The sequence below is a fragment of the Macrotis lagotis genome, unplaced genomic scaffold (genome assembly GCF_037893015.1).
Source record: "Macrotis lagotis isolate mMagLag1 unplaced genomic scaffold, bilby.v1.9.chrom.fasta BILBYCTG032, whole genome shotgun sequence".
Lineage (NCBI taxonomy): Eukaryota > Metazoa > Chordata > Mammalia > Peramelemorphia > Peramelidae > Macrotis > Macrotis lagotis.
The window spans coordinates 482740-491127 of record NW_027421939.1 but is presented as its reverse complement, the minus strand read 5'-3'; positions in this window follow the sequence as shown (position 1 = coordinate 491127).

Here is an 8388-nt window from a genome sequence, read left to right as displayed (position 1 = left end):
GGATTGGCCCTTTCTTCTCTGCATAATGCCTCTACCTTTGATTATATTCCATATAGAGTTCTGAGTAAATTCCTTCACTTGCCTGTCTCAACTATAAGAGAAATTCCCATTTCACTGTGATTTCTGATCCTATATTTGGCAATAGAACTGGAGAACCCTCTGAATTGGCAAAAAACACTGGCAATCTATGAGACAGCTCACTTTAAATATTTCCTGAAAAATGTAACCTTAGGCTGCCATCCATATAAGAAACAACAATTTTTCAATTCCGCATTGGCAAATCCTCAGTCTTAAAAAGTCCATCACCTGTCTCTTTCATTTAATGTAGTGAAGTTATCCCAAAGGACAACTTATGGTTTCATTAAATAAGCAAGAAATGGGCACCTAGGTGGCATAGTGGAGAGAGAAAGGGTCTTGGAATAAGGAGCATCTGAGATCAAATCCATTCTCACACGCTTGATAATTAGCAAGCTCTAGGATAATGGACAAGCCCAAAATAAAGAAATTAAATCAAACTTTAGGAACAAGCTGTCATTAATACTTTCTTACTTTTCCAATCACAAATTCTTCCTCTTTCTTTGTTGGGGAGGAGGCAATGGGATAGGTGACTTGCCCAAGGCTCCACAGCTAAGCAATAGTTATTAGGAGTCTGAGGTCAGAATTGAAGTCAGGTAGTCCTGAAGACAGAGCTGGTGCTCTACTGTCTTCTGAGTTTAATTCTGTGATCCTGTAAATAAATAAATTACAGTAGAAAGGCTAAATACTTGTGTGTCTAGAAGCTCTTCATGAGAGAGTGCATGTATGAACATGGAAGTGGAGACAGGGCCCTCAGGTACCCGTTAATTGTTCTCTTAGAAGCTAGCAAGAGCCAGGGCAGAGTAGGAGTGAAGTATATTGGATTAGAGGGAAGAAAACTAGATGTGAGGTCTGAAAGCAGAAAGTCATTTTGGATGGGGAAAATAAAGGGAAATAACTAAGGTTAAGTAAACACCCCAATATTTTGAATAGTATCAAGAGCATGAAACCTGGAGTTCTCCATGGCATTTATTCTTCCTAACATTGATTCTTCTACATGAATCCATGTTATATCAATTCATACTTTGATTTTTTTAGACATTCATGAGCAGTAACCACATGGTGCTCCCCATTTACTCCTCACTTCTACTTTTCCCTATCTAATCATCATTCTAAAATTTTAAGCTAATAAGGACCTTTGATCGTCTTCACATCATCACTCTTCAGATGGGAAAATTGAACATCAGAGTCTCTTGGGCTTGCTCAGAGTTGCATAGCTAGCATGTCTCAGAGCCAGGATGTAAAATCAGTTCCTCCAATTCCAAAGCCAATATTGGATGCACTATAGCATAGGAATGCCTGTGATAAGTCTAGGAATAAATTAATTCTTTTTACTACAATTCAAAGGGAAGACTGGACTTCTTCAAAAGGAAGTTTTTGGAAACTCTCAAGGAATAAAACTATTGTACAGAAGACATGGAAACAGTTAAATGTATAGAATCACTGAAATCCTATGCAAAGTTGACTAAAATTGAGGGACAGATTGGCAAATGTAGTTTGCTTTTACGACATGTTTTCTAAGGGGTATGGCCTTACTAGAAGAATATTTTATTTGGAGTTTAAAAAAAGTTAATTAACATAACTTAGGCACCATGATAATTGTTAGGGTTACAAAGAAAAAGCAAAAAGATGTCCTTCCTTTAAATAACTTATATCCTAAAAAAGGAAAAAATCATGTACATGTACATGTACATTCAGGAATAATAGCAGTTACAGTAATTTTAACGAAGTAGGTAATGTTATTATTTCAAAGATGAGAAAGTAAAGTAGACAAAAGTTTAAATGACTTCCCCAGGGTCTCACAGCTAGTGAGAATCTGAGTCTGGATTTGAACTCAGATCTTCTTGATTCCAGGTCCAGAGTTCTATGCATTAGGATGCCATCTTGCTGCTCTCTGCTTTCATGGAAGGTAATCTTAAAGGGGAAGGCATAAGCAATCACAAGAGGTGATATTTTAGCTGAGTCTCAAAAGGAAGCCAGAAGTACTAGAAGAGGAGAACATGCCAGGAGGACAACCAGGGCAAAGGCCAAGGTTTAACACTCATGGGAGTGTTATAGAAGGGGATGACTAAGAAGCTGGTGGGTGGGATTGGAAAGTGCATATAAGCGAGGAGGTGTGTGAAGCCTGGAAACATGAGAAGGGGGCAGGTCGTAAAAACTTGAAATGCCAAATTTAGGGCTCAGAGTTGATTCTGGAGGTCTAGGGGAGGGGAAGAGAGCTACTGGACTTAGGGAGTAAGTGCAGAGACATGGTCAAACTTGAGCTTTAGGAGCCTCCCTTTGGTAGTGGAGAGCGGAAGATGTTTTGCAAAGGGGAGTGGCTGGAGGTAGGGAAGATAATGGAAAAGGTTATCAAAGCCTCTGTCCAAGGGAGAAGTGAAAAAATCCTGAACTATGCTGATGACTGCATGGGTATGGAAAAGGGGACATCTGTGGCAGAGAATGATAGCATTGTAGAAGGTTTAGGAGCTAATTGGAGCAATGGAGGGAGATCAAGAAAAGACTTTACTCTTCTGCTTAGGGTTAGCATGACCTTAGGCTACCTTATTTCTCTTTTCTCAATTTTCTCATCTGCCAAATGAAGGAATTGAGCTAGATTATCTCTATGGTTCCTTTGAGCTCTAGATCCTGTGAGCAAACTCTTCATCCTTTAGTCAATATGTATTCACCTTGGCTAGGTATGCTCAGATTCTTGTTCCCTTCCCTATCTCCAACTTCTTTCCATTTATAGACCCTTGGTTCACAACTTCTGATTAGAGCCAAACCACACTTCCATCTTTATCCTTTAGGTCTATGCTAGTCCCTAGTGGATTCTTCCACTAGTTTGTAGACTTTTTTCCACTAACTTAGCAATTTCCTCTTTCCCCATTCTCCTGGAGGTCTTGGAGGTCCTTTGTTCTGGGCCATGGAATATATTCTTTTACTTCTGACCCATTTCTCTGTTCATAAGAATGGAGAGTTGGGGAGGATTACCTTTCTCTGCTAAGTTCTTTTTTAGCCCTTTGCTCCCTCTTTTCTCTGTGGTAATGATGAACAGAGTAGGAGAAACACTGAGTGAATTGAGAAGCCAAGTCTTAGCTTGGTTTGCCTAGTCTCAGTCTGACCAAACTCCCTTCTGCCTCTGAAGCCAAGGGAGATTTCACTTAGGTTTTTGGAACCAGTTTTGGTCCTGAAAGAATTCCATTTGAACAGTGAAGTAAAACAAGCAATTTGGTTATATTGTGTGTATGTATTTGCCCTGTTGGTTTAACGAGCCTTCTCTTCCAAACTGCTATGTGGTCAGAAAGGGGTAGACTTGGAGTCTTGTAATAAAACCCTGACTTTGGAGAGGGTTTGTGTATTTGAGTGGTAGGTAGTGTTTCCTGGGGTCCGAGCAGAAAGGGTGAGCCAAATCTGACTTTTCCCGGTTACATATTAGAGATCAGAAACTGGAAGATGATAGGTCAAGAAAGGCCATTAGAGTAGAGAGAATAACATTGGGTTTTCTATCGTAGCCCAGCGCTTGTTACTTGCAAAGGAGTCTGCCAAGGCTCAGCCAACCCAGGATGATATATGGTTAAGAGAGTCCGTATTTAAGGGGCTCTCTGAAGAGGCTGAGAAAGGTTGTTCAAGTCAGAGCCAGGGCAGGACCCCCTTCACACAGTTGTGAAGATCAGGGTCCTATTGCCCAGTTACCAGGTTTGAATCCCCTCTGATTTTATCAAGTCTGTTTTCTTTGCAGTCCTGTGCCCACTGTGGGCTCTCCAATACACCCCAAAAGTTAGCTTCAAAACTACCTATTATCAGTGCTTCAGTTTTCTTTGGTTAATTAAGTCAGCAAGAGGAGCTTACTCTATCATCCTTGGTTCTACACACTCCACCTTTTCCCTGAGTTTTTCCAGTCATGAGCTCTTAACTGCTGCCCTGAGAAACCTGGTGCCTTCCCCTCCACCACCACCTCCACCAACACTGCCCCAAGCCTCCCCTATCAGCCTGGAACTCAGGAGTTGGGGACTTTGTTGTAAGATTGTTTTTTAAAATGTTCCTTAAGGATGAAACTGAGCTGTGATTTCTGGAAGTTCCATTTTTGTCCCTGCTGACTGTGACTGATGCTTTTCTGTATGTGAGAGCAAGCCTATCGCTCATCTTCACCCCTTTCCATCTCCATAGGATGAGGGGGAAAACCCACCAAGAAAGAGCGATGGGAAACCAGGCGGAGAACCTCAAAGCTCTAATAAACTGCCAAATTGCCAAGAATCCAAATTACCAAAGTCTTTTTGAATTGTGAGGAGGATCTTCCTGCTCCAAAGCCTTCCTCCAGAGAACCTATCACTTTCCATTCAGCAGTCCAACTTGGGAGAATAAGGAAATTAGACATTGCTTACTCATGGCCACAAGCCCCAACACTTACCTAATCCATCAGCCTAGGAAATAAAAGGAACTTGGAATTGGTTTTTAAAGGTTATATGCTTCAGTGACCTTTTTTCCCTTATATTAAATACTTGTGGAGGGGTAGAGGTAAATCAAAGCTCATCACCCAAGGTGGTGTTAGGAACTATCATATGTGTATATGTTATGTATTAAAAATACTTTGGGAGATACTGATTTAGTTCTGTCGAATCTTATACTGCCTCAGATAGGTTTAAAAACAACTTTGGAGGCTGCTTAGCCATGTTAACTCCCTAAAGACACTCTAGGTGCCTGACATGTTACCCTTGAGGATTTCGTCTACTTTTTAAAGTCAAAGATTTTGTGTGTTCTGGTTTCCATAGTAGGAGAAAGACTATATGAATATGTAAATATATATATATATATATTATATAGTTTATCATATACTGATATTTTTGCATCAGCCATATGTATTTTGTTTAAAAACGATTAAAAATAATGATCTCTCATGTGACCCAGTTAAAAGGCTTATGAAAACCAACTAATTGATGTAACAAGATTGGTTTTAAAGGTACATAAATAATTTTTTCCATACAAAAACCTTTGTACTTAAGAAAAAATACACAAAATTATTTGGTTTCTAAAGATTTTTTATGTAAAATATATTCATATGGCTGATTAAGTAAGGTTAACATTTCTGTGCATACTTTTTTAACATAAAATTGTTTTTTATTTAGTTTCAGTGATAAAACTGGCAACAGGTAAATGTGGCTTAAATTATTCAAGTTATTCAAAAAAATTCTCTCTTCTCCACCTTCCCCCAAAATAAAATGGTTCTTTAGATTTGAAATGGGAAATATAGGGAGAAAGAAATTGGGGGAGACTGAGGTCTCTGTTTTAGATTCTTCTCTAGATAAGTCATGAAGGATAAAAATGGGGATTCATCTACTAATGAAAAGGGGAGACATTCAACAATAATCACCCTGGTCTCTGATAAAAACTCATAAACTAAGGACTCTAACTAAACTTTCGAGAGAGAGAACCCACAAAGGGAACCAGTGAGGCAGTTCTACTAACTCAAGGTAACCTGGAAAATAGCAGAAAGTCTCTGCTCCCTGGGGTCAGGGTCGGAGGGTTGGCCCACTGAAGGGGTGGCCCCCCAGAGCGAAAGAACTTCAGCCTCCCTGAGGCAGCCCCAGGGTGTTGGGAGCTACGGCTCACAGCAGTGGGGGAGGCCCCTGAGCTGCACCCCGGGGAGCACTGAGCACAAAGTGGGGGAACAGCAGGGGACCTCTGCCAGATTGAGCTGTGGAGCCCAGCCCTCAGGGTACACAGCAAGCAACTTGGTCTTTCCTCAGCCCTGATCCAGGAAACAGAAGCAGGAGGAGCTGGTAAGCAGGAGCCCATTGAGCTGAGGGAGCGGAGTGAAGAGAGACTGCAGACTTCTTCTGTCCTCTGCCTCTGGAACAGGACTCTGGGGCTCTGAACACATTCAGATCCTGATCGCAGTCTAGACCACCCCCCCATAGAACAGCAGCTGCCCCCCACCTTGGCCCCGTGGCAGAGAGGAGGGTGCATATGGTCATTCACAGACCAGGAGGGAGGACAGAGCCTCACACACTGAGACCCTTGTGGGAGTGCCCCAAAAGCTCAGGAAGCACCCCAAAACCAGGCTCAGGCTGGGAAAATGAGCAAGCAGAGAAACCAAAGGAAGACTATTGAAAAACATTTTGCAAATTAGCCCAAGAAGAATCAAAATACTCAGTCTGAAGATGAGGAAGCACAAGCTCCTGCATCTAAAGACTCCAAGAAAAAACAGAAATTAGGCTCAGACTATGACAGAGCTCAAAAAAGACTTTGAAAATCAAATGAGGGAGTTTGAAGAAAAACTGGGAAAAGAAAGGAGAGAGATGCAGGAAAAACATGAAAATGAAGTCAGGAGCTTAGTCAAGGAAATCCAAAAAAATGCTGAAGAAAATAGCATGCTAAAAACCAGTTTAGGTCAAATGGATAAAACAGTTCAAAAAAGTTTTTGAGGAGAAGAATGCTTTAAAAATCAAAATTGGCCAGATGGAAAAAGAGATAAGAAAACTCTCTGAGGAGAACAAATCCTTCAGACAAAGAATAGAATTCAGGGAGATTGATGAATTTACCAGAAATCAAGAATCAATACTTCAAAACCAAAAATATGAAAAATTAGAAGAAAATGTGAAATATCTCATTGAAAAAACAACTGATATGGAAAACAGACTTAGGAAAGATAATTTAAAAATTATTGGAATACCTGAAAGTCATCATCAGGAAAAGAGCCTTGACATCATTTTCAAAGAATTACTACAGGCAAATTGCCTTGATATTCTAGAAACAGAGGGCAAAATAGAAATGGAGAGCATTCACCAATCTCCCAGAGAAAGAGATCCCAAAAAACCAATGCCTAGGAATATTATAGCCAAGTTCCAGAACTCCCAAGTCAAAGAGAAAATATTACAAGCAGCCAGAAGGACACAGTTCAAATATCGTGGAGCTGCGGTCAGGATCACACAGGACTTAGAAGCAACCACATTGGAGGCTCGTAGGGCTAGGAATATAGTATACCAGAAGGCAAAAAAGCTTAGAATGCAGCCAAGAATGAACTACCCAGGAAGGCTGAATGTCCTCTTCCAGGGAAAAAGATAGACTTTCAATGAACCAGGGGAATTTCAAAAGTTCCTTTTGGAATGGGCAGAGCTGAACAGAAGGTTTGATCTTCAGATACAGGACTCAGGTGAAGCATGGAGATTGGAGGAGAGGGGGGAAATATGAGGGACTTAATGATGATTAACTGCATGTATAGAATAATGATATTGATAATATTCATATGAACCTTCTCAGTTAATAAAGCAGGTAGAGGGAGCTTTTATAGTTGAAGCACAGGAGAAAGCTGAATTTGAAGATAAAATATGGTGTAAAAATGGAGTCAATAGAAAAAAAGGGAAATAGAATGGGAGAAAGAAAAAGGAGAGGGGGAATAGGCCAAGATATTTCTCATAATAAGATTTTTTTATTACAATGAGCTATTGCAATGATATGGAAGGAGGGAGGAAAGGGGGAATGAGAGAACCTTTGCTCTCATCAGAGATGGCTAGGAGAGGAAACAGCATACATACTCAATGGGGTATAGGCATCTGGAGTAAGAAGGAGGGCGGAGCAGGAGGAAGGGGTGTGGATGTGCATAAAGGAGGAGCGGATGGACCATGGTGGGAAGAGTGGTCAGATATAACACATTTTCTTTTTTAGTTCTTGCAAGGGGCCGGGATTGGAAGGCCTGTTGAGGATCATAGGGACAGTTGGGTTCTGGGCCTAAGGGGTGGTATGGGGGCTCAGGGCTTCTTGTCCCCAGGACCAGGGATCTGTCTGGTGCACCACTCAGCGACCCTACAGCAGAGTCAGAGTGAAAGGAGAGAGAAAATATAGTACATGGTAGCGGAGAAATAAGAAAGTAGAGTTGCGATCAGCAATGGCAACCTTGGAAAAATATGGAAGCAAATTTTGTGATGTACTTACCATAAAGAATGCGATCCACCCATGACAGAATTGCTGGTGATGGAACAAGGACTGAAGCACATTTTTTTTAGTATTATTATTTGGGCGAGGGTGCAGGGCAAATTGGGCTGGGTGGCCTGCCTGGGACCACATAGCAGGGTGATCTTTGGGTGTCTGAAGCTGGATTTGGACCCGGGTACTCCTGGCTCAGGGGACAATCTTCCGTCTGCAACTCAGCTACCCTTACTATGATTACTATTTTATTTTATTTTGGGTCCTTATTTCCTTCTTTTTGGTTTCTGCAGGGCAGTGGGGATCAGATGGTTTGCATGTCACACGGCTGTGTGATTGTTGGGTCTATGAGGCTGGATGTGGGCTCTGGTGCTCGTGGCTCCAGGGCTGGTGCTTCGTCCATTGTGCCAC